Below are 27,417 nucleotides of genomic sequence, written 5' to 3'. Positions count from 1 at the left end.
GAGTAGTTAGGGTAGATTAGGGTAGGTAAGGCTTTTCCCCGAGTTTTCTCTTCTGTTTTTACAGTTTAATAAATATGTAGTAAACCCTTTACAGTATGTGTGAAATGCTTGTAGATCAGGGCCTTGGCATGAGAGTACATGATTTCTTTTATATTACATTTGTGTCCAATGCTACAAACAAATCCCAAATTAGCGGTAACATTGGCAGCTACCACAAAGCTACCTTGCAAAGATTTGACCATTCATTGCAACCACCAATCACAGTTACTATGGATCTCAACATGTTTTTTTCAATAAGTATGTTTTCAATGTCACATACTGTGCTTCCAGATTTGGTATTGGGGACACTGTGTTATGTCTGACTGCAGTGTGATGTTCAAGGAAACCCTTATTAGCTGAGTGGTAGTAGGCACTCTTGTAGTATCGTGTTCATGACTCACATAGATCATTTGTGACACTGTTCAGCATGATTACTTATTTGGATGTAATCTCAGACACCTTCATTCATGCAGTTTGTTGACTGTTTGCTTAAATTTGTGGGCAATGTTATATGTGTTAGTATTGCATGGAGGCAACATTTTGCTGCCACTATGTAATGGCTTAGATATCCCTTGAGGAAGCATTATTCTGTCCAACACAGCATTATGGTGTATGTTTTCTCTTTTCATCAGATATTACCCTCAGTAAGGGCAGAGTATGGTGCAATCCAGGCCACTGTGCATGGTTCTCAGACTACATTATTTCAGGACAGTTGTATTGACAAGCTATGTAATTTGACAGGATGCAAAATTCTGTGATCCACTGCACGGTTGATGTGTCATATTACACAGAGACAAAGTGGTTGTGTAAGTGCTATTTATTGAGAAGTGCTGTAGTGCTATATGTACATTGTCCATGATTGTGAGTCCATTCTAGTGACATCTTCCATTGTGATCCTACACAAGTGCTACGGGAAAATGCATTTGACATGCTGGGGTGATGTGTCAGACAGTTCAGAGGGACAGGATTTGCCAATGAGTAAGTGAGAGACAATCACAAGGCAGGCTGACAAGATAGACAGTGGTTTGCAGAACAGTGCTAGAGTACAGTTGTTGCAAGCCTGGCAGGTTACAAAGTGCAGGACCTTGGTAATAGGTGGCCATGTGTCTTCATCTTCTGATGTGTGTGTTGCCTCCTCTGTCCTTGGTGGTGGTGGTTGTGAAGGGGCAACACACACCTCAGTGTTTGAAGACGTGGAGTCAGACATCCCGGTCGCTGCTACCTGTGAGGGTCTTAAAGGCAGTACTGCTGCAAGGAGGATCTGCTGGTTCTTAAGAATAGCAGCCACATCACAATGGTAGGCAGCCAGGTTGGCCCTGAGGGGTCATGATTGCATTCATGCATGCAGTGGAAGGTTTGGGGTGCGAGGTGTTATGGCAACTCCCTTACTGCAGTGGTGAATTCCTTTACAGTCTGTTGTAGTCCTTGCAGGATGGATGTTAGCGCTTGCATGGCTGCTGCCTGATCTGCAGATGACATCATGCACGAATGCACCCCCTCTAGGCTGGCTGCCATAGTTTGCATCCCCACCTGCACCTCATTGGCCAGCTCCCGCTGTACTCCGATTACAGTTCTCTCAAAGCTGGTGCTTGTGTCATCTGAGTCCTCAGCTGTGTTGGAGCTGGCAGGTCTTACAATTGGGGTTGTGGGTGGGTCCTCTGTGATGGTTGCTTGTTCTATGCTCCTCCTCGTGACTGAAGGTGGGGTCTGGAGGGTTCCAAGGACATCTTGGAGGGTCTGGTGGCTGATGTTTGTCAGCTCGTCATCCATGTCATCAGGGTAGTCCTGGACAGGCATGTCCGCAGGAGATCCATCGTCCTCTGCAATGAAATAGGGTACAATTAGTGTATCTGTGTTGTGGCATTTGTTATGTGACATGCCTGCCTTGTGATGATTTTCACATTGTGATCTTGGTTCCTGATCATTGATCCAATCTTTCAGATGGGCATTCTCCCTGGCCTATGCCCCACCTGCACGTCACATGCATTGTGGTAAGTTTTTTTACTTGTCGCCATCATCTCCTCTAGGTGTTGGTTTAGGCCAAATAGTGAATTGCCACCTTCTTGTCCTACTCAACCCTCTGTCTACATCCATTCTCATGGTGAGACCTTTCACTGGCTGTGGGTGCTCTGATGGCGCTAGCAGGACACTTAACAATCTGGATCTGCCCCAGTCTCTGATCTTTCACATCTACTTATATGTAGTTGAAATGTAGCGTATCCTATGCATAGCATTGTTGTGGCAAGATATGGATGTTAGCATTGGTAATGTGTACAGCTGATGTTGGGGAATGTGTGGACATTGGCTTGCCTTGATAGTCGTAGCAGTGTCCTATTTCCTCCTCTGACTGTGCAGGTGTATTTCAGTGACCAGTTACATGTGTCCTCCCCCTCAATGCTGTTGTCTGAGCAGTATGACATTTGGGATGTTGTATTGTGACCCAGGCACAGGATGGACCCTGGCATATGCTCCATGGGTGTGACCTTAGTGCTGTGTAGCTCCTAATGTTGATGACATTGGCTGATGTTTGCGGCAACTATGGGCATTCACAATTGACAGGACTGGAACATTTGTCTTGTTTCAGGGGATTGTTAAAGTTGTCATCCTAAATCCACTAATTTAGGTGTGTATGATCCATGGAGACATTACTGCCATTGGCTACTTGAGCTGCACACACAGCGGAGGTGGTAGTGGCAACTGTTGTCACTGTTACATTCCAGTTGTCGGTATGGATAGAGGTTGTTAATTGGGTCCTAGTTAATGTAGGGGGTATAGTGGCTGACGTGTGACAGGATGTCAGTTTGACGTTGTGCCCTTCCCTCCTGGCGTGGCTTTACCTTTGCTACATCATTGGCATGGCAGCATACTCCCATGGAACTGTTGTTGGTGTTGTGTTATGGTGTGCCCCAGCTTCTCTCTGTACAGGCCATGCCCCCGTGCTGTACCCCTTTACCCTTGCCACTCCATGTATATGATGACTTCCATGCATTTTGTAGTCGGTATCCCCCTCCCTGGTTTTGGTTGACATTAGTGCATTTTAATTCCCCATGCGACTTACCCTGCATGTGTGTTTTCTCCTGGTAGTCTGCGCTGTCCTGTCCTTGAATCCTTGTGACGATCTCCTCAGGGATGACGGCTGCGACCATCTCCTCCATGTGGTCCAGGGCCTCCAGGTGTGCTGGACTCCCACCCCCAGTCTGCAGTGCTGCCTTCCTGTTCCTGGCCATCTTTTCCTTGGTCCTGCGCTTGCAGTCATGCCAGCGTTTCTTGCACTCAATGACTGTTCTGCGTACTTCTGCCACACTGTTAATCTTGTCAACAATTTGTTGCCATATTGCCTCTCTCCTACTGATTGGCAACTTTGAGGTGACAAAAAGTTGGTGCTGGTGTTCCGTAACCTCTTCAACCAGAATTTCCTGCTCCTCTGCACTGAAGCGACACTTTCTTTTCTTCTTCAAACTGTCCTGGGTCTTGTGTGGGTCCTCCTGGCTGGTTCCTGGTCTGTTGTCATCTTCCTGTGGTCTGTACAGGCATCTGGGATCCATTTTGGCTCTCCTCTGCTGAAATGGCTGTGTTTGCGGGGAATTTTGAAGCTATTGCATCCAAAAACGCTGCATATCCGGTTTGCGGAGTCGTAAATCGACCCACAGTCATTTCCGCTGCGCTAACGTCATTTTGCTTTACGACTTGACGCTGCGGTGTGCGTAAAAAAAAAAAGACTTACACCTGTGGTTTGCGCCGCCGGGTGTCAAAGTATAAATTTAACGCCCGCACGGTGCTCCGAAATGGCGTTAGCCGGCAGTAATATTTTTGACGCAAAACTGCACTGGCGCAGTTTTGGGTCCAAAAGTATAAATATGGCCCAATTGTATTTTGTACGTTTGCGCCGATTTTGCGTCAGAAAACAACACAAATGCGGCACTAAAAAAGTATAAATATGGGCCCTCGTTTTGAAATTGCTCTTCTTAATACTCTTAAAAAAACAGACACGGCTCAACAGCATCTTTCTCATGAAAACTCTCAGGAGCTTCGTCAAGCCTCGATTTCCTAGTGTTGAAACGGGATACGTGTGAAACCACACAATAATATTTGAATATTAGATGCAGGACAAACATTAGAAAAAGATTTGTTCTTAGGATCCAAAAGCAGATATTTTTTCTTTTTCCGGGAAGCTTCGGAGAAAAACGAGTTTCGTAAATACATTTTAAGCAAATGCCATAAAAGAGTAAAAAATTACAACTGAGAGCAACAGGAGTCAGGGTCGGACTGGGACACAGAATAGACCCGCGCACCAATATAAAAGTGGCTCACTTTACCAAATGAGAAAGCTAACAAGCAGTGACAGAGCCAATAGGTCTCGCCTATGCAAGAGGTATTGGCTTTGCCACTGTCTTTTAGCCATGTTGTACATCAGCGTGGCTGCTGTTAAGCTTGACTAAAAGTGAGTGTCATAGAGGAAAGAGGCGTGAAGTGTCACTGAGTGGATTGGGGAAGAGTGTTGCAGAGTGGACTGGCATAGAGTGTTGCGAATTGGCGTAGCATAGAGTGGAGTCACTTAGAGTGGTGTAGAGTAGAGTGGACTGGTGTAGAGTGCATTCGAGTAGAGTGTTGTAGAGTATGGTATCAGAGTGTTGAGGCATAGAATTCAGCTGCGTACAATTCAGCGTCATATAATGCATAGATTAGAGTATTTAATAGTAATGTGCAAGGGTACAGAGTGACGTGGTGGAGAGTGGAGTGGTGTAGAGTAGAATAGTGTAGAGTGTAGAGGTGCAGAGTAGAGCAGAGTGACATAGAGTGCAGTGGCGTAGAGTAGTGCAGAGTAACTTGGTGTGGAGTGCTGCAAGGTAGAATACAATGTAGTAGAGTGCAGTGGCGTAAATTATAGTGATGCAGAGCAAAGTGGTGTAGAGTGCAGCAGCATAGAGGTCGTTGGTATAAAATGTAGTAGTGCAGAGTGGAGTGGCATAGAATGCAATGTTACAGAGTAGAGTGTTGTAAAGTACTGCGGGTAGAGTGGTGTAGGGTGCATAGGCATACAGTGCATTGGTCAGGGGTGTAGTTTCAGGGGGGTGTTTGGGGTGTTACAGTCCCCTAATCAATTTACATACTGGTAAATGATTGGGTGAAGATGCTTTCGGGTATGGTGAGGTGTCTGTTGGATTTTGCTAGGAATGTTTACATACACACAGACAAAAACACACACACACTCCCTTTCTCTGTTTGGAAAGTTCAAAAATGTTAAGTTTAAAAAATACTTTGTTTTCCCTCACTTAGTACCCCTCCCAATCCGCATTCCTCTCCTTTTCCACTGCCCCTTAAGCCACGTTCATGTGCCCTGACCCCATACAGTGTATTTTACATTATATGACAGTATGATTGTTGGAAAATCTGAAGCTCACACCCCACCAATCTTACTGACCAAGCTATGCCTCTTGCATTGTTGTAGAGTGGCATTTAGTAAAGTGGTGCAGAGTAGAGTACAATGGTGTAGAGTAGAGTAGACTGGTGTAGAGTGCATTGGTGTAGAATGTTGCAGAGTATAGTGACGTAGAGTGCAGCCACGTAGAATTCAGCATTGTACTATGCAGTTGTGTATAATGCAGTAACATATATGAGAGCAATGCATAGTAGAGTGCAGTGGTGCAGAGTGGAGTGGTGCAGAATAGAGAGACATAGAGTGCAGTAGGGCAGATTACAGTGGCACGGGGTGCAGTGATGCAGAGTAGAGTAGAGTGGCACTGAGAGGCAGATAGTGCAGTAGTGTAGAGTGGTTCAAAGTGGAGTGGGATGGAGTGCAATGGCATAAAGTGAAGAGATGCAGAATGCAGTGGCAAAGAGTGCTGTTATGCAGATTAGAGTGGAATAGGGTGCACTGGCATAGAGTGTAGTAGTGCAGAGTAGAGTGGGTAGAGTTCAGTGGTGGAGAGTGCAGTGTTGCAGAGTAGAGTCTCGTAGAATGCAGTGGTTTAGAGTAGCATAGCATCCATTGGCATAGTGTAGAGTGGAGTGGTGTACAGTGGTGCTGAGTAGAGTGTGGTGAGCTAGAACGCAGTAGCATAGAGTGCAGTGGTCGGGGACAACTTTAGTGCTGGTGGCGCCCTGTGTGACAATCTATTTTGGTCCCTCCTCCCCCCATGACCTCTTCCTCAGATTCCCAGCAGTACCACCCGGCAAAAGTGTCCTTCTCTAACATACTTTTAATTTGTTTTAAAGTGCTGTTAAAGGCTACCTTTACTAATCCACTCATCTATCCACACAAAATACAGCTCTTTTCTTTGCAGCAGGCATATTAAGCCTCTGTGCTACTTTATGGCGAGTCAAAACTGCCACTGGACAAAACTCAATCCCTTTCTATCGGGAACATTAATCACAAGAGTTAACTTGACATTTATATTGTTGCCTGACAGCTGGACGCACATGGAACTCTGCTTCAGGTGCTTAATTGTAAGTTATTGCTAAACACAGAGCCCACTTGAGGTCAGCGCCCCCCTCCAGGTCAGTGCCCAGTGCGGCCACACCAGTCGCACCCCCTAAAGCTTGCCCTATAGTGGTTTAGAGTAGAGCGGCGTAGAGTGCAGTGGCATAGAGTGGAGTGGCACCGAGTGAAGTGGTGCAGAGGGAAGTGCAATGGCGTGGAGTGGGGAAGTTTAGAGTGGATTGGTATAGAGTGGAATAGGCATGGTGTGGTAGCACACTGCCATTACAGTCAACACATTTTCCTTTGAAATGACCATCATTTGCAAAGACATCCAGTTTTACTAATAAAACGTTACAGCACACAAATGATGATGTATGGACAGGATATCACCTAGTGTGTTGACTTGTTTTGATCATATTGGTGTTTGTTTCCAACTCACGTCAGAAATAACAAAAATGTGCTTCATTTGTGCATTCCTAATTCTGATATATTCTGAAATATTTGTGCAGTTCACTTAAATGTTGCGTGCTAAAAAAAACTTTCCTACCCCAAGTATCCAGCAAGAATGTTGCAGAAATACTCACACTTTGAAGTCAGAGAAAGAAATGTCAAAACCAATCTCTCTTGGAAGATAGAGCCTGACATTTGATCTCTGTGTTTGAATGCACAGCAAATTTGACACGATAAGAACAAGATTTACAGGCCTGTTTACAGAAAGAGCACTTGTGGAAGAGTACAAGGGGAGTTGCTGTGAAAAGAGTTAGATGCATGGGAGGGACGAACACACTCTGGACAGCCTAAAATAAATCAAAACCATCAATTAGAAAATGTGAGTTACAAAGCCAATGGTAAGCAATGGGTGGAACGCATTCCCGGGGAAGCTTTCTGAATGTCCTCCAGATGTATTTAGCAAAGCAGACAGTTTCGCTGTCTTGTAGGTTTTGACCTAAAAATGCCCTATGTTTGCAAATTGGAGCAGGTTTGAACTTGTAAAGACATACTGTATAAGTAAGGGGGGCTGCGTGGATTTTAGCTTGCTGCAAGCAATGTCTGTGTCTGAGAAGCTGGCCTGGTTTGTAGTGGGTACCAGAGGTACTTACACCTAATACCAGGTTGTAAGGAAATGACTTCTTGGCATGGTTACCCCCTGACTTTTTGCCTTTTGCTGATGGCAGTTATGATTGAAAGTGTGCTGGGACCCTGCTAACCAGGCCCCAGCACCAGTCTTCTTTCCCTAAACTGTACCTTTGTGTAGGAAGGTAGCCTCTTTCTAGCCTTGTTACCCCGACTTTTGGCCTGTTTGTAAGTATATTGCAGGGTGTTTTTACTGTCTCACTGGGATCCTGCTAGCCAGGGTCCAGTGTTCATAGTGAAAACCCTATGTTGTCAGTGTGTTTAAATATGTCTCACTGTGATCCTGCTAGCCAGGATCACAGTGCTCATAGGTTTGTGGCCTATATGTGTTCCCTGTGTGGTGCCTAACTGTATCACTGAGGCTCTGCTAACCAGAACCTCAGTGTTTATGCTCTCTCTACTTTTAAAATTGTCACTGCAGGCTAGTGACTAATTTTACCAATTCTCATTTGCACACTGGAACACCCTTATAATTCCCTTGTATATGGTACCTAGGTACCCAGGGTATTGGGGTTCCAGGAGATTCCTATGGGCTGCAGCATTTCTTTTGCCACCCATAGGGAGCTTAGACAATTCTTACACAGGACTGCCACTGCAGCCTGATTGAAATAACATCCACGTTATTTTACAGCCATTTTTCACTGCACATGAGTAACTTATAAGCCACCTATATGTCTAACCCTCACTTGGTGAAGGTTAGGTGGCAAGTTACTTAGTGTGTGGGCACCCTGGCACTAGCCAAGATGCCCCCACATTGTTCAGGGCAAATTCCCCGAACTTTGTGAGTGCGGGGACACCATTACACACGTGCACTACACATAGGTCACTATCTATGTGTCGCGTCACAATGGTAACTGCCTTTCCAGGGTTTCCACTGCAGCTGCTGCCAACCCCTCAAACAGGTTTCTGCCCCCCTGGGGTCTGGGCAGCCCAGTCCCAGGAAGGCTGAACAAAGGATTTCCTCTGAGAGAGGGTGTTACACCCTCTCCCTTTAGAAATAGGTGTGAAGGGCTGGGGAGGAGTAGCCTCTGGAAATGCTTTGATGGGCACAGATGGTGCCCGTCAATACATAAGCCAGTCTACACCGGTTCAGGGATCCCCCAGCCCTGCTCTGGTGCAAAACTGGACAAAGGACAGGGGAGTTCACTCCCCTGACCAGTACCTCCCAGGGGAAGTGCCCAGAGCTCCTCCAGTGTGTCCCAGACCTCTGCCATCTTGGAATCAGAGGTGTTGGGGCACAATGGACTTCTCTGAGTGGCTAGTGCCAGCAGGTGACATCAGAGACCTCTCCTGATAGGTGCTTACCTCTTTCAGTAGCCAAGCCTCCTTTCTTAGTAGCCAAACCTCCTTTTCTGGCTATTTAGGGTCTCTCCTCTGGGCTATTTCTCAGATAACGAATGCAAGAGCTCACCAGAGTTCCTCTGCACTTTCCTCTTCAACTTCTGCCAAGGATCAACCGATGACTGCTCCAGGACGCCTGCAAAACTGCAAAAAAATAGGAAGACGACTGCCAGCAACATTGTAGTGCCTCATCCTGTCGGCTTTCTCAACTGTTTCCTGGTGGTGCATGCTCTGAGGGCTGTCTGCCTTCACCCTGCACTGGAAGCCAAGAAGAAATCTCCAGTGGGTCGACGGAATCTTCCCCCTGCCAACGCAGGCACCAAACTTCTGCATCACCGGTCCTCTGTGTCCCCTCTCATCCTGACGAGCGTGGTCCCTGGAACACAGGAGCTGGGTCCAAGTGTCTCCCACAGTCCAGTGGCCCTTCTGTCCAAAGTTGGTGGAGGTAAGTCCTTGCCTCCCCACACCAGACAGCAAACCTGTGTACTGCATGATTTGCAGCTGCTCTGGCTTCTGTGCACTTTTCCAAGGATTCCTTTGTGCACAGCTTAGCCTGGGTCCCCAGCACTCCGTCCTGCATTGCCCAACTCGCTGAGTTGGACTCCGACATCGTAGTGGGACCCTCCTTTGTGACTCTGAGTTGACTGCTGTCCTTAGATCTTCTAAGTGCCTGTTCCGGTACTTCTGCGGGGGCTGTCTGAGTTGCTGAGCATCCCCTCTGTCTCCTCCTCCAAGGGGTGACATCCTGGTTCTTCCTGGTCCCCAGCATCACCCAAAATCCTCAATTGCGACTCTTGCTGCTAGCAAGGCTTGTTTGCGGTATTTCTGTCTGGAAACACTTCTGCAACCTCCAGCACACCGTGGGACATCTTCCATCCAAAGGAGAAGTTCCTAGCCCTTTTCGTTGTTGCAGAATCTTTGGCTTCTTCCACCCGAAGGCAGCCCTTTTGCACCTTCATCTGGGGTTTAGTGGGCTCCTGCCCCCCTGGACACTTTCGTGACTCTTGGACTTGGTCCCCTTCCTTTACAGGTCCTCAGGCCCAGGAATCTGCCTTCAGTGTTTTACTGGTGCTTGTAGTTCTTGCAGGATACCATATCACGACTATTTTGTCTTTCTGGGGTAGTAGGGTAACTTTACTCCTACTTTTCAGGGTCTTGGGGTGGGGTATTTTGGACACCCTTACTGTTTTCTTACAGTCCCAGTGACCCTCTACTACCTCCCATAGGTCTGGGGTCCATTCGTGATTCGCATTCCACTTTTGGCGTATATGGTTTGTGTTGCCCCTAGACCTATGTCTACCTATTGCATCCTATTGTGATCTACATTGTTTGCACTACTTTTCTTACTGTTAATTACCTGTTTTGGGTTTGTGTACATATAATTTGTGTATATTACTTACCTCCTAAGTGAGGGTATCCTCTAAGATACTTTTGGCATATTGTCACTAAAATAAAGTACCTTTATTTTTGGTAACTCTGAGTATTGGGTTTTCTTATGATATTGTGCTATATGATATAAGTGGTATAGTAGGAGCTTTGCCATAGCTACCTCTAACAGCCTAAGCTGCTAGAAACACCTCTATTCTACCAATAAGGGATAAATGGACCTGGCACAAGGTGTAAGTACCACAAGTACACACTATAAGCCAGGCCAGCCTCCCACACTTTGCTTCCACAATTAGGCATAGCCCTGGCACCCAGATAAGACCCTTGTAAATGGTACCCCTGGTACAAAGAGCCTTGATGCCAGGGAAGGTCTCTAAGGGCTGCAGCATGTCTTATGCCACCCTGGGGATCCCTCACTCAGCACATGCACACTGCCTCAGAGCTTGTGTGTTCTGGTGGGGAGAAAATGACTAAGTCGACATGGCACTCCCCTCAGAGTGCCATGCCAACCTCACACTGCTGGTGGCATAGGTAAGTCACCCCTCTAGCAGGCCTTACAGCCTTAAGGCAGGGTGCACTGTACCACAGGTGAGGGCACATGTGCATGAGCACTATGCCCCTACAGTGTCTAAGCAATACCTTAGACATTGTAAGTGCAGGGTAGCCATATGAGTATATGGTCTGGGAGTCTGTCAAACACGAACTCCACAGTTCCATAATGGCTACACTGAAATCTGGGAAGTTTGGTATGAAACTTCTCAGCAAAATAAATGCACTCTGATGCCAGTGTGGAATTTATTGTAAAACGCACCCAGAGGGCATCTTAGAGATGCCCCCTGAATACCAATCCGACTTCTAGTGTTAGGCTGACTAGTTTCTGCCAGCCTACCACAACCAGACGAGTTGCTGGCCACATGGGGAGAGTGCCTTTGTCACTCTGTGGCCAGGAACAAAGCCTGTACTGGGCGTAGGTGCTTCTCACCTCCCCCTGCAGGAACTGTAACACTTGGTAGTGAGCCTCAAAGGCTCACCCCTTTTGTTACAGCGCCACAGGGCATCCCAGCTAGTGAAGATGCCCGACCCTCCGGCCACTGCCCCCACTTTTGGTGGCACGGCTGGAGGAGATAATTAGAAAAACAAAGAGGAGCCACCCACCAATCAGGACAGCCCCTAAGGTGCCCTGAGCTGAGGTGACCTCCTGCCTTTAGAAATCCTCCATCTTAAGTTTGGAGGATTCCCCCAATAGGATTAGGGATGTGCCCCCCTCCCCCCAGGGAGGAGGCACAAAGAGGGTGTAGCTACCCTCCAGAACAGTAGCCATTGGCTACTGACTCCCAGACCTAAACACACCCCTAAATTTAGTATTTAGGGGCACCGAAAAACCCAGGAAATCAGATTCCTGCAACCTGAAACAAGAAGAAGGACTGCTGACCTGAAATCCCTGCAGAGACGACGGAAGATGACAACTGCTTTGGCCCCAGCCCTACCGGCCTGTCTCCTGACTCGAAAAACTGCAACAGCCACGCATCTGACAGGGACCAGCAACCTCTGAAGCCTCAGAGAACTGCCCTGAACCAAAGGACCAAGAAACTCCCATGAACAGCGGCTCTGCTCAACAACAAGCAACAACTTTGCAACTTTCTTGCAACTTCTAAATACTTCACTCTTCCCGTCGGAAGCGTGAGACTTCACCCTCTGCACCCCACACCCCCCGGCTCGAGCTCCAGAGAACCAACACCACTGGGAGGACTCCTAGGCGACTGCGACCTTGTGAGTAGCCCAAGACGACCCCCCCTGGACCCTCACAGCGACGCATGCAGAGAGAATTTAGAGGCTTCCCTGACCGCGACTGCCTGTAAAAAGGAACCCGACACCTGGACCAAGCACTGCACCCACAGCCCCCAGGACCAGAAGGAACCGAACCTCAGTGCAGGAGTGACCCCCAGGCAACCCTCTGCCTAGCCCAGTTGGTGGCTGGCCTGAGAAGCCCCCCTGTGCCCTGCCTGCACCGCTAGAGTGACCCCCAGGTCCCTCCATTGAATCAGATCCAAAACCTGATGCCTGCTTTGCACACTGCACCCGGCCGCCCCTCTGCCACTGAGGGTGTGTTTTGTGTGCCTATTGTGTCCCCCCTAGTGCTCTACAAAACCCCCCTGGTCTGTCCTCCAAAGACACAGATATTTACCTGTAGGCAGACTGGAAACGGAGTACCCCTGTTCTTCATAGGCGCCTTTGTGTTTTGGGCACCTCTTTGACCTCTGCACCTGACCGGCCCTGAGCTGCTGGTTTGGTAACTTTGGGGTTGCCTTGAACCCCCAACGGTGGGCTGCCTATGCCCAGGAACTGAGACTTTTAAGTGCTTTACTTACCTGACAAACTAACCATTACTTACCTCCCCCAGGAACTGTTGATTTTTGCACTTTGTCCACTTTTAAAATAGCTTATTGCCATTTTAACAAAAACTGTATATGTTATTGCTCAAATTTAAAGTTCCTAACTCACCTGTTTGGAGTACCTTGCATTTTATGTATTTACTTCAAATCTTGAACTTGTGGTTCTAAAAATAAATTAAGAAAATATATTTCTCTATATAAAAACTATTGGGCTGGAGTTAAGTCTTTGAGTGTGTGTTCCTCATTTATTACCTATGTATGTACAACAAATGCTTAACACTACCCTCTGATAAGCCTACTGCTCGACCACACTACCACAAAATAGAGCATTAGAATTATCTAATTTTGCCACTATCTTACCTCTAAGGGGAACCCTTGGACTCTGTGCACACTATGGGGGTCATTACAACCCTGGCGGACGGTGTTAAAGCGGCGGTAATACCGCAAACAGGCCGGCGGAAAAAAAGGGAATTATGACCGTGGTGGAAACCGCCAACAAAGACAGCCACTTTAACACTCCGACCGCCACCGCGGTACAGACAAGCAGCGCGGCGGTCACCGCCAAAAGACAGGCGGAAGACAAAGTACCGCAGACCGTATTACAACAGGCCAATCCGCCACCTTTTCCAGGGCGGATTCACCGTGGACAAAAACACGGTGGAAACAGCCATTTCAATGGGAAAACGCTCACCTTAACACACTCCACGAGGAAGGAGGGCACCATGGAGCCGGAACTCCAAATACTCCCTGCGATAGTGTTCCTGCTCCTCTACGAACATCAGCAACGCCGGCGCCGAAGACAACGGTGAGTACTGCACCTACGACATATGGGAGGGGGGAGGCAAAAGTCACGGACACACACACGCAACACCCCCACCCCAACCCTCGCACACTACAACACACACACCAATGGATTTCCAAACATCACCGTAACAACCCCCAACCCCCACGGAAGAATGCAAAGACAAAAGGAAATGAGTGCAACCATTGTAATGTATCAAAATACAGTAAGCTAATATATACAGAAATGTATACACAGTCCAAAAATATACATCACGATCAGTAGTGCAGGTATGCACCATTCAATGTCCATGGACCACTGGGCCCAAAATGCATGGGCGAGGCCCACACAAGATACCTGTCCAGAAACGGAGAGAACACTGCAGGGGCATCAGATAGAAATACAACAGGCACCTCAGGGGGAAGGGAAGGGGGGCACCTCAGCCGGATGACAGCGCCACGCCAGATCCACGACGGGGCTCCATGCCCATTGATGTATCCTGGGGAGTGCAAAGCCACAGTCTCTCAAGTCTCTACAGTGGGTGGTTTGCCCACTGTACCATCCTGGGGAGTGCAAAGCCACAGTCTCTCAAGTCTCTACAGTGGGTGGTTTGCCCACTGTTACATCCTGGGGAGTGCAAAGCCACAGTCTCTCAAGTCCCTACAGTGGGTGGTTTGCCCACTGTACCATCCTGGGGAGTGCAAAGCCACAGTCTCTCAAGTTTCTACAGTGGGTGGTTTGCCCACTGTTAAATCCTGGGGAGTGCAAAGCCACAGTCTCTCAAGTCTCTACAGTGGGTGGGTTGCCCACTGTACCATCCTGGGGAGTGCAAAGCCACAGTCTCTCAAGTCTCTACAGTGGGTGGTTTGCCCACTATTACATCCTGGGGAGTGCAAAGCCACAGTCTCTCAAGTGGATAACAGTCTCCACTGGTTCTGGAGGGGGACTGGTGCCCAGAGTGCTTCATCCTGTGCAGGACAGATGGAGTGGATGCAGGTCTCCACTGGTTCTGGAGGGGGACTGGTGCCCAGAGTGCTTCATCCTGTGCAGGACAGACGGAGTGGATGCAGGTCTCCACTGGTTCTGGAGGGGGACTGGTGCCCAGAGTGCTTCATCCTGTGCAGGACAGACGGAGTAGATGCAGTTCTCCACTGGTTCTGGAGGGGGACTGGTGCCCAGAGTACTTCATCCTGTGCAGGACAGACGGAGTGGATGCAGGTCTCCACTGGTTCTGGAGGGGGACTGGTGCCCAGAGTGCTTCATCCTGTTAAGGACTCAGGTAGTGGATGCTGTTCTCCACTGGTTCTGGAGGGGGACTGGTGCCCAGAGTGCATCACTCTCCCTGTGACGGTCCCAGTTCCGTCACTGCCCCTGCCGCACATGGGCTAGCGATGCTTGTGTTGGTGGTGGTCGCCCTGTTCAGCGGTGCTTCCCATGGCGGTCTTTGCCCTGTTCAGCGGTGCTTGACTTTGCTGTCTCTGACCTGTTCAGCGGTGCTTGCCCTGTTCAGCGGTGCTTGCCATGGCGGTCTTTGCCCTGTTCAGCGGTGCTTGACTTTGCTGTCTCTGACCTGTTCAGCGGTGCTTGCCCTGTTCAGCGGTGCTTGCCATGGCGGTCTTTGCCCTGTTCAGCGGTGCTTGACTTTGCTGTCTCAGACCTGGGCAGCGGTGTGTGTCATGGCGGTCCCTCATTGCCCAGCGGGGCTGTGGCTGCCGGGGCCCTCCTGGGCACTGACTCTGGCGGTGGTCTCCTGACCAGTGACGATTGTGCTGCCCTCCTGGGCACTGACTCTGGCGGTGGTCACCTGACCAGTGACGATGGGGCTGGCGGTGGCGTCCTGGGCAGCGGGGATGATGGCGGCCTTCTCTGCCGTGCTGCTCTTCCCAGACTTTGGTGCTTTATTCTGCCCCTTCCCCACCTTGGAAGGAGACACAGCTGACTCGACACTCCCCCCGGGACCCTTGTGAGCGGCTTTGCCTGCAGGAGTCTTCACCCTCTCCCGTCGGGCACTGTCCAACTTCTGGTGCTTTACAGGGGGGGGACTGGCTGTGCTTTGGCTCACAGTCACACTGGCTGCCCTGGTGCCCGGTGCACTCCACATACCTCTAACAGGCACCACTGGTACCGGACATTTTTTGGCTGAGGTGCTACTACGGGACCTATGAATTGGAGGGGGGGTGGTGGGAAAGAGGTCAACGTTGCTCAGGAAACGTTTCTGACGAACACTGGTAGCTGGAGGGGGTCTTGGAGTGGAGGAAGAGGAGGTGGTTGTAGGAGGTGTAACTTTTGATGATTTGGGTGCAGGTGCATGTTCTGGAGGCTGTCGTGAGGTGGATGGATGGATGTTGGGTGTGTGTGTGCCCGCGTTTGGGTACTTTGGGAGGGGGCGTCACAGACACACTGGGAGAGGACACAGGGGACGTGTAAATGGTAGTGGGGGTGGTGAGTGCAGTTGAGCGTGGTGTGGTGCTGGGTGTTCTGGTGCGAGTCCTAGTGGCTGTAGTGGTAGTGCATGCAGGTGAGAGTGTAGATGACACTGGGAGGGAGGAGGGAGACGACGAGGAGTGGGACACAGTGAAGGCAGTGGATGTTGCTGTGTCTGTATGTGGGTGATGCTTGTGTGAGTGCCTGTGGGATGTGTGGTGCCTTTGTTTGCCTGAGCTGCCCTTGTGTGTTGAGGTGTGTGCAGGCTGGTCTGTAGGTGTGTGTAGGAGGCTGGACTGGCTTGTAGTGAGTACCAAGGGGTACTTGCACCTTGCACCAGGCCCAGTTATCCCTTATTAGTGTATAGGGTGTCTAGCAGCTTAGGCTGATAGATAATGGTAGCTTAGCAGAGCAGCTTAGGCTGAACTAGGAGACGTGTGAAGCTACTACAGTACCACTTAGTGTCATATGCACAATATCATAAGAAAACACAATACACAGTTATACTAAAAATAAAGGTACTTTATTTTTATGACAATATGCCAAAGTATCTTAGAGTGTACCCTCAGTGAGAGGATAGGAAATATACACAAGATATATATACACAATAGCAAAAAATATGCAGTATAGTCTTAGAAAACAGTGCAAACAATGTATAGTTACAATAGGATGCAATGGGGAAACATAGGGATAGGGGCAACACAAACCATATACTCCAAAAGTGGAATGCGAACCACGAATGGACCCCAAACCTATGTGACCTTATAGAGGGTCGCTGGGACTATTAGAAAATAGTGAGAGTTAAAAAAATAACCCTCCCCAAGACCCTGAAAAGTGAGTGCAAAGTGCACTAAAGTTCCCCTAAGGACAAAGAAGTTGTGTTAGAGGAATAATGCAGGAAAGACACAAACCAACAATGCAAAAACTGTGGATTTCCAATCTAGGGTACCTGTGGAACAAGGGGACCAAGTCCAAAAGTCACAAGCAAGTCGGAGATGGGCAAATGCCCAGGAAAGGCCAGCTGCGGGTGCAAAGAAGCTTCTACTGGACAGAAGAAGCTAAGGTTTCTGCAGGAACGAAAAGGGCTAGAGACTTCCCCTTTGGTGGACGGATCCCTCTTGCCGTGGAGAGTCGTGCAGAAGTGTTTTCCCGCCGAAAGAACGCCAACAAGCCTTGCTAGCTGCAAATAGTGCGGTTAGCGTTTTTGGATGCTGCTGTGGCCCTGGAGGGACCAGGAGGTCGCAAATTGGACCAGGAGAGAGAGGGGACGTCGAGCAAGACAAGGAGTCCTCTCAGCAGCAGGTAGCATCCGGAAAAGTGCCAGAAACAGGCACTACGAGGATGCGTGAAACGGTGCTCACCCGAAGTCGCACAAAGGAGTCGCCGGAGACCAACTTAGAAAGTCGTGCAATGCAGGTTAGAGTGCCGTGGACACAGGCTTGGCTGTGCACAAAGGATTTCCGCCGGAAGTGCACAGGGGCCGGAGTAGCTGCAAAAGTCGCGGTTCCCAGCAATGCAGCCCAGCGAGGTGAGGCAAGGACTTACCTCCACCAAACTTGGACTGAAGAGTCACTGGACTGCGGGGGTCACTTGGACAGAGTCGCTGGATTCGAGGGACCTCGCTCGTCGGGCTGAGAGGAGACCCAAGGGACCGGTAATGCAGCTTTTTGGTGCCTGCGGTTGCAGGGGGAAGATTCCGTCGACCCACAGGAGATTTCTTCTGAGCTTCTGGTGCAGAGAGGAGGCAGACTACCCCCACAGCATGCACAAGCAGGAAAACAGTCGAGAAGGCGGCAGGATCAGCGTTACAGAGTTGCAGTAGTCGTCTTTGCTACTATGTTGCAGGTGTGCAGGCTTCCAGCGCGGTCAGCAGTCGATTCCTTGGCAGAAGGTGAAGAGAGAGATGCAGAGGAACTCGGATGAGCTCTTGCATTCGTTATCTAAAGTTTCCCCAGAGACAGAGACCCTAAATACCCAGAAAAGGGGTTTGGCTACATAGGAGAGAGGATAGGCTACTAACACCTGAAGGAGCCTATCAGCAGGAGTCTCTGACGTCACCTGGTGGCACTGGCCACTCAGAGCAGTCCAGTGTGCCAGCAGCACCTCTGTTTCCAAGATGGCAGAGGTCTGGAGCACACTGGAGGAGCTCTGGACACCTCCCAGGGGAGGTGCAGCTCAGGGTAGTGGTCACTCCCCTTTCCTTTGTCCAGTTTCGCGCCAGAGCAGGGGCTAAGGGGTCCCTGAACCGGTGTAGACTGGCTTATGCAGAATTGGGCACATCTGTGCCCAAGAAAGCATTTCCAGAGGCTGGGGGAGGCTACTCCTCCCCTGCCTTCACACCATTTTCCAAAGGGAGAGGGTGTAACACCCTCTCTCAGAGGAAGTTCTTGTTCTGCCATCCTGGGCCAGGCCTGGCTGGACCCCAGGAGGGCAGATGCCTGTCTGAGGGGTTGGCAGCAGCTGCAGTGAAACCCCAGGAAGGGCAGTTTGGCAGTACCAGGGTCTGTGCTACAGACCACTGGGATCATGGGATTGTGCCAACTATGCCAGGATGGCATAGAGGGGGCAATTCCATGATCATAGACATGTTACATGGCCATATTCGGAGTTACCATTGTGAAGCTACATATAGGTAGTGACCTATGTGTAGTGCACGCGTGTAATGGTGTCCCCGCACTCACAAAGTTCAGGGAATTGGCTCTGAACAATGTGGGGGCACCTTGGCTAGTGCCAGGGTGCCCTCAAACTAAGTAACTTTGCACCTAACCTTTACCAGGTAAAGGTTAGACATATAGGTGACTTATAAGTTACTTAAGTGCAGTGTAAAATGGCTGTGAAATAACGTGGACGTTGTTTCACTCAGGCTGCAGTGGCAGGCCTGTGTAAGAATTGTCAGAGCTCCCTATGGGTGGCAAAAGAAATGCTGCAGCCCATAGGGATCTCCTGGAACCCCAATACCCTGGGTACCTCAGTACCATATACTAGGGAATTAAAAGGGTTTTCCAGTAAGCCAATGTAAATTGGTAAAAATGGTCACTAGCCTGTCAGTGACAATTTGGAAAGAAATGAGAGAGCATAACCACTGAGGTTCTGATTAGCAGAGCCTCAGTGAGACAGTTAGTCACTACACAGGTAACACATTCAGGCACACTTATGAGCACTGGGGCCCTGGGTTACCAGGGTCCCAGTGACACATACAACTAAAACAACATATATACAGTGAAAAATGGGGGTAACATGCCAGGCAAGATGGTACTTTCCTACAGTGTGCTTTGGATAGGCTAAGTTACAGGGGATTAGGTCTGGGTGGAGGAAGTTGGAGGGGGGAGGCTAGACACAGGGACAATGGCTGCCATCAGTGCTGAGGCCAGAGTTTGCAGGGTTCGATGATGGGCAGCCTGACCAGAATGAATGCCCTCCAGGAATGCATTAGCGTGTTGCAACTCCCTTTCTATACCCTGGATGGCATTCACAATGGTAGACTGCCCAACAGTGAGTGACCTGAGGAGGTCAATGGCCTCCTCACTGAGGGCAGCAGGGGTGACAGGGGCAGGGGCTGAGGTGCCTGGGGCGAAGGTGATGCTCACCCTCCTGGGTGAGCGGACACGGGGCGAAGGCTGAGGGGATGCTGGGAGGGCGGTGCTGGTAGGGGGGTGGCGGCTGTACCTGTAGAAGTGGGGGGCACAGATGGTGCAGCCACCACAAGGGAGCTCCCATCAGAGGATGAGTCCGTGTCGCTGGTTGCTGATCCGGTGACCGCCGTGAAGCTCCCCTCGCCCTCCGTCCCACTGGTGTATTCGGAGTCCGTGGTGTGGCCCTCCATTACCATGTGGGATGCAGCCCCCTGGTGCTCCGGTGCCACTGTACCTCATGATGCTGATGCACAAAAGAACGGGGAGAGCACAAAAAGGGGTTGGGAAACAGAAAAAAGACAGGATGAGTGCATGGCTTACCGCTACCGTTGGCGGACAATACAGACACAGCAGCGCCCTGCACTACGCCGCGCTCTTGGGCTGTACAGATGCAGTTCCTGGGATATGGCCTACATGGCTATGGTGGACATCTGCACACATAGATGACACAGGGGCATGTATACGTGTACTTGGCACTCTACAGAGGTGGGGTGGAGTGGCACATGTCCTGCATTACGGAGGGGCCTAGCCTACGGAACTTTCCCTGACCTAGGGGAACCCACAGCCCTCCTCCCCCACCCAGACACCTTCACTGCGCGCAAAGTCCGCAGAATGAGAGTGTACTCACCCCCTTGTGTCTGCTGTGATGCCCTCATGCGCCCCTCCAACTCCGGGTAGGCCACCGCCAGGATCCGGAACATCAGGGGGGTCATGGTGCGATGGGCACCCCTCCCACGTTGGGAGGCCATCCCCACCTGAGCCTCCGCCGTCTTCTTGGTCCAGCTGCGAATGTCCTCACATCTTTTACGGCAGTGGGTTCTCTGTCTCTGGTGGACCCCCAGGGTCCCGACGTCCTTGGCGATGGCACGCCAAATATCCTTCTTCTGGTGGGCGCTGACCTACATGACATGTACAGGGGAAGAAGAGAAGTCATTAACAACTGCACCGTCGAAGTGAGTGGCCCACATCCCTGCCCTTGCCATGTGGCACATGCATTCACACTCCTTCATGCTCGCAGAACTCAGCCCCCTCCCTTCTTACATCCAGCCCTCTCCACACAGGCAGAGCCCATACAACTTGCACCCTATGTACTCACCTGTTGGTCTGGAGGACCGTAGAGTAGCATGTACTGGGGGAGGACCCCGTCCACGAGCTTCTCCAACTCTTGTGCAGTGAAGGCAGGGGCCCTTTCCCCAGACGCACGAGCCATTGTCTTTTCCAGACCGAGGTCACAGCAGCACTTGCAGTGTAGGTCCTCTCCTGTCGAAGATCAGGTATCGAGTGATTGAACAGATAGAAAATGGCAGTCACGTCCGCGGCGGTGAAGTCGGCGGCGGTGCGTATCATCACCGCCGGCGCACTGCGTCATTGGCTCCTGGGACCCATAGGGTCCAATGTTAACCAATGCAGCATTGCGCAGCGGTCTACGACCGCCTACCGCGACGGTGTACAACGCCAGTGCAGTTACCTCACGTCCCATTGTCCCACTTTAGAGGTCAGGCAGCCGTCATTTCAGGGGCCCACATGGCTTAATTTTCAACTGCGTCACACATACCTAGCCCTGGACTCAACACACATAAAGACAACTTTTTGGAGTTTGTTTCGTGTTCTGTGTAGATGTGGGTACATACCTCTGAATTGCTTGACTCTGTGGTCGCTGTTGTCCTTCCTAGGCACCGTCAGCTGGGACATGTGAGGAGATGGCGGAATCCTCCGGTGTACCGACCGCTGGTGGACCTGTTGACAATGGAGGGGTGACATTTAATCATCACCTACAGGTTTGACCATGCCACAATCCAGGAACTGTGTGCCCAGTTGGAGCCTGACCTGATGTCAGCAATCCACCATCCCACAGGAATCGCCCCTCAAGTGCAGGTGCTATCAGTGCTCCATTTCCTAGCAAGTGGGTCATTTCAAACAACAGTGGCCATGGCATCAGGGATGTCCCAGCCTATGTTTTCCAACGTGTTGTCCAGAGTGTTGTCTGCCCTGCTGAAACACATGAGGAGCTACATCGTTTTCCCTCAGGTGGAGGATTTGGCTACAGTTAAAGGTGACTTCTATGCCCTGGGACATATCCCTAACATCATAGTTGCCATTGATGGGACCCATGTAGCTCTGGTCCCCCCCCACAGGAGTGAACAGGTGTACATGAACCGGAAGAGTTATCATTCGATGAATGTACAGATGGTATGTTTGGCAGACCAGTACATCTCGCAGGTAAATGCTATGTTCCCTTGCTCAGTGCATGACATCTACATCCTGCGGAATAGCAGCATCCCTTATGTGATGGGTCGGGTGTGGCTATTAGGGGACTCCGGTTACCCCAACCTGTCATGGCTATTGACCCCAGTGAGGAATCCCAGGGCAGAGGAACGCTACAATGAGGCCCATGGGCGGACTAGGAGGGTGATCGAACGCACCTTTGGCCTCCTGAAGGCCAGGTTCAGGTGCCTCCATATGACAGGTGGTTCCCTATTCTACTCACCAAGGAAGGTGTGCCAGATCATCATCGCCTGCTCTATGCTTCACAATCTTGCTTTGCGACGCCAGGTGCCTTTTCTGCAGGAGGATGGTCCAGTTGACGGTGTTGTGGCAGCTGTGGAGCCTGTGGACAGTGATGAAGAGGAAGCAGAGGAAGAAGACATTGTCATACAGCAATATTTCCAGTGACACACAGGTGAGAACACTTTCTTTACTAATACATTTACTTTCACACTTCTACCTGTCTGTCAATTTCAAGCAGTATTTGGTAATTGAGTTGTACATTTCCATTACGGTTTCACAGGTGTGGTTACCAACGTGTGTCATCTGCTTGCATCCTTCATGGACTTGTGATGTGTGACATAGGTATGTTGACATTACTATTGAGAACGGATTTTGTCATTGTCATAGCTAATACACTTTTTCAAAATCACAGACTGACTCCAGATTGTTTTGTGCTGCAAGGGTGTTTATTGAAGTGCTAATTATTGGAGGGGGTGGTAAAATGGTGATGGGTGATGGTGGAGGAATGTCCATGGCAGAGTCCAGTCTATTAGTCTCACAGGTACACTGCCCATATGGACATTGGAAGTGGAGCTGGGGCAGTTCCAATATGGACTGGGTTACAAAGTGGGACCGTGGGATGACAATCAGGGTGGTCTAATTTTTTGGTGGGGGCCTTGCCATCGTGCTCTGTCCGGTTCCTGGATCCCAGGGACCACTTGCGGGGTGGTTCTCCGTCTGCAGGTGGTGGGGTGCTGGTGTGGTGGTCCTGTGGCGGGGCGTCCTGTCCACTAGCGCCAGCGGAGGTGGTGGGCATTTCATCGTCCATGCTAGTGTCAGGGGGCCCTTGTAGTGCTACGGTGTCCCTCATGGTGTTCTGTATGTCCTTCAGCACCCCTACGATGGTGCCCAGGGCGGTGATGATGGTTCTGAGTTCCTCCCTGAACCCCAAATACTGTTCCTCCTGCATGCGCTGGGATCTCCTGAAACTTGGCCAGGACCGTAGCCATCGTCTCCTGGGAGTGGTGGTATGCTCCCATGATGGAGGAGAGGGCCTCGTGGAGAGTGGGTTCCCTTGGTCTGTCCGCCCCCTGTCGCACAGCAGCCCTCCCAGTTCCCCTGTGCTCCTGTGCCTCCGTCCCCTGGACCGTGTGCCCACTGCCACTGCACCCAGGTCCCTGTTGTTGTTGGGGTGGTGGGTTATCCTGGGTTCCCTGTAGTGGTGGACACACAGCTGATTGACGTGTCCTGGGGACGGAGGTATGGGCCCGCTGGGTGGGTGCTGTACTGGTGTTTCCAGAGGGTGGAAGGTCAGTGTTGGGCTGTGCCTGTGCGAGGGGAACAAACTGTCCCGAGGCCCACGATGGTCCGGGCTGGTCATCTGGATCCAGTTGGCCAGAGCTGCTATCATTAATGTGGGCCTCTTCTGTGGGTGGGGTAGAGATGTCTGGACCCTCCTGTCTGGTAACGTTAGGTAGTAGTCCTGCAGGGGTATAAAAGCATGATTATTGCATGTGTGTGTGTCATGGTGTGCAATGGGTGGGTGAGCGTGTACCCCAGTGCTAGCATTCCTGTGTGGGGGCTTGTGTGATGATGGTTAGGGGTTGTTATGGGTATGTGCAGTGGGCATGCTTTAGTGATGGGTTTCCATGCTTTGTTGTGTCATGCAGGGCTTGGTGTTGGGATGTGTGGTTTGTGTTATTAGTACATTAGTCAGGAGTTGGAGTGATAGGGGAGGGGGTGAGGGTGGGGGTGTCTGATAGCATGCAGGTAGGGTGGGGGATATGATAGTTAAGATTTGACTTACCAGTGTCCATTCCTCCACCGACTCCTCCGAGGCCCTCAGGATGCATAATGATCAAGACCTGCTCCTCCCATGTTGTTAGTTGTGGGGGAGGAGGTGGGGGTCCGCCGCCAGTCCTCTGAACCGCCAGGTGGTGTCTTGAGACCACGGAACGCACCTTCCCCCGTAGGTCGTTCCACCTCTTTCTGATGTCCTCCCGATTTCTTGGGTGCTGTCCCACTGCGTTGACCCTGTCCACGATTCTTCGCCATAGCTCCATCTTCCTAGCTATAGAGGTGTGATGCACCTGTGATCCAAATAGCTGTGGCTCTACCCGTACGATTTCCTCCATCATGACCCTGAGCTCCTCTTCCGAAAACCTGGGGTGTCTTTGGCGTGCCATTGGTTGGTGTAGGTGATGTGTGGGGTGGTGTATGTGGTGATGAGTGTGGTGATGTGTAGTGGTGTGGGGAGTTTTGTGCGTGGATGTTGTGTGGGTGATGGTGTTGTGTGCCTGTGGATGCTAGTATTGTTGATGGTGGTGTCTCTCTCTGGCCTTCTCTCAGTAATTGTGGTCGTAGGGATTTGTGGGTGATGCGGGTGTGTGTTTTATATTGTGTTGGGTGTGTGGGAGTGATGTTTGTATGTGTATCAGGTGTGTGTATTTTGAATTGTCCAATGTGGCGGTGTTTTGGAGATGTGTGTGTATTTTGAGCGCGTGGATTCGTGGGTTGTAATAGCATGGGCGTGTTTCTGTTGGCGTGACGGTGGAGGATTTGTTTTCGCCAGTTTATCACTGACCTTTGGTGTGGCGGACTTGTGTGGGTGTCTCAATTTCGTCGGATTCCGTGATGTGTGTCATAATAGCTGTGGCGGAATTCCGCGGCCACGGCGGTGTATTGGTGGTCTTCTGCACGGCGGTAAGCGGCTTTTACCGCCGATGTTGTAATGACCCCCTATCTCTTATTTTGAGGTAGTATATACAGAGCCAACTTCCTACTCAGGTCCAGTGATCCACCTTAGTGCAATGTAGGCAGTGTCTAGCTGCTTAGGCTGTCTAGGGGTAGCTGTAGCAGAGCAGCCAAGGCTGAACTAGGAGACATGCAAAGCTCTTGAAATACCACTATAGTCACACAGTACTTATACACAATAAAAGACAATACTCAGTGTTACCAAAAATTAAGGTACCTTATGTGACAAAGTAGCCTCTTTCTAGCCTTGTTACCCCCACTTTTGTCCTGTTTGTGAGTATGTGTCAGGGTGTTTTCACTGTCTCACTGGGATCCTGCTAGCCAGGGACCAGTGCTCATAGTGAAAACCCTATGTTTTCAGTATGTTTGTTATGTGTCACTGGGACCCTGCTAGCCAGGACCCCAGTGCTCATAAGTTTGTGGCCTATATGTATGTGTCCCCTGTGTGATGCCTAACTGTCTCACTGAGGCTCTGCTGACTAGAACCTCAGTGGTTATGCTCTCTCTGCTTTCCAAATTGTCACTAACAGGCTAGTGACCAATTTCACCAATTCACATTGGCATACTGGAACACCCTTATAATTCCCTTGTATATGGTACTGAGGTACTGGGGTTCCAGGAGATCCCTATGGGCTGCAGCATTTCTTTTGCCACCCATAGGGAGCTCTGACGATTATTACACAGGCCTGCCAGTGCAGCCTGAGTGAAATAACGTCCACATTATTTCACATCCATTTACCACTGCACTTAAGTGACTTATAAGTCACCTATATGTCTAACCTTCACCTGGTGAAGGTTGGGTGCAAAATTACTTAGTGTGTGGGCACCCTGGCACTAGCCAAGGTGGCCCCACATCGTTCAGGGCAAATTCCCCGGACTTTGTGAGTGCGGGGACACCATTTCACGCGTGCACTGTACATAGGTCACTACCTATGTACAGCGTCACAATGGTAACTCCGAACATGGCCATGTAACATGTCTAAGATCATGCAATTGTCACCCCAATGATTGGGGAGACAATTCCATGATCCCCCGGGTCTCTAGCACAGAACCCGGGTACTGCCAAACTGCCTTTCCGGGGTCTCCACTGCAGCTGCTGCTGCTGCCAACCCCTCAGACAGGTTTCTGCCCTCCTGGGGTCCAGGCAGCCCTGGCCCAGGAAGGCAGAACAAAGGATTTCCTCTGAGAGAGGGTGTAACACCCTCTGCCTTTGGAAATAGGTGTGAAGGCTGGGGAGGAGTAGCCTCCCCCAGCCTCTGGAAATGCTTTGATGAGTCTACACCGGTTTAGGGATCCCCCAGCCCTGCTCTGGCGAGAAACTGGACAAAGGAAAGGGGAGTGACCACTCCCCTGACCTGCACCTCCCAGGGGAGGTGCCCAGAGCTCCTCCAGTGTGCCCCAGACCTCTGCAATCTTGGAAACAGAGGTGTTGCTGGCACACTGGACTGCTCTGAGTGGCCAGTGCCATCAGGTGACGTCAGAGACTTCTTCTGATAGGCTCTTACCTTTCTTACTAGCCTATCCTCCTTCCTAGGTAGCCAAACCTCCTTTTCTGGCTATTTAGGGTCTTTGCTTTGGGGAATTCTTCAGATACCGAATGCAAGAGCTCACCAGAGTTCCTCTGCATGTCTCTCTTCACCTTCTGCCAAAGGATCGACCGCTGACTGCTCAGGATGCCTGCAAAACCGCAGCAAAGTAGCAAAGACGACTATTGCAACCTTGTATCGCTTCATCCTGCCGGCTTTCTCGCCTGTTTCCTGGTGGTACACGCTCTGGGGGTAGCCTGCCTCCTTCTTGCACCAGGAGCTCTGAAGAAATCTCCCGTGGGTCGACGGAATCTTCCCCCTGCAACAGCAGGCAAAAAAAGACTGCATCACCGGTCCTCTGGGTCCCCTCTCAGCATGACGAGCGTGGTCCCTGGAACTCAGCAACTCTGTCCAAGTGACTCCCACAGTCCAGTGACTCTTCAGTCCTGGTTTGGTGGAGGTAAGTCCTTGCCTTCCCACGCTAGACTGCATTGCTGGGTACCGCGTGATTTGCAGCTGCTCCGGCTCCTGTGCACTCTTCCAGGATTTCCTTCATGCACAGCCAAGCCTGGGTCCCCGACACTCTAACCTGCAGTGCACAACCTTCTGAGTTGTCCTCCGGCATCGTGGGACTCCCTTTTCTGACTTTGGGTGGACTCCGGTTCACTCCTCTTCTAAGTGACTGTTCTAGTACTTCTGCGGGTGCTGCCTGCTTCTGTGAGGGCTCCCTGACTTGCTGGGCGCCCCCTCTGTCTCCTCATCCAAGTGGCGACATCCTGGTCCCTCCTGGGCCACAGCAGCATCCAAAAACCCTAACTGTGACCCTTGCAGCTAGCAAGGCTTGTTTGCGGTCTTTCTGTGTGGGAACACCTCTGCAAGCTTCTTCATGATGTGGGACATGCATCCTCCAAAGGGGAAGTTCCTAGTCCTCTTCGTTCTTGCAAAACACCAAGCTTCTTCTATCCAGTGGCAGCTTCCTTGCACCCTCAGCTGGCATTTCCTGGGCTCCTGCCCAGTCTCGACACTGTCGCGACTCTTGGACTTGGTCCCCTTGTCTTACAGGTACTCAGGTCCAGAAATCCACTGTTGTTGCATTGCT

This window comes from Pleurodeles waltl, chromosome 7 (assembly GCF_031143425.1).
Source record: "Pleurodeles waltl isolate 20211129_DDA chromosome 7, aPleWal1.hap1.20221129, whole genome shotgun sequence".
Lineage (NCBI taxonomy): Eukaryota > Metazoa > Chordata > Amphibia > Caudata > Salamandridae > Pleurodeles > Pleurodeles waltl.
This window is presented reverse-complemented; position numbering follows the sequence as displayed.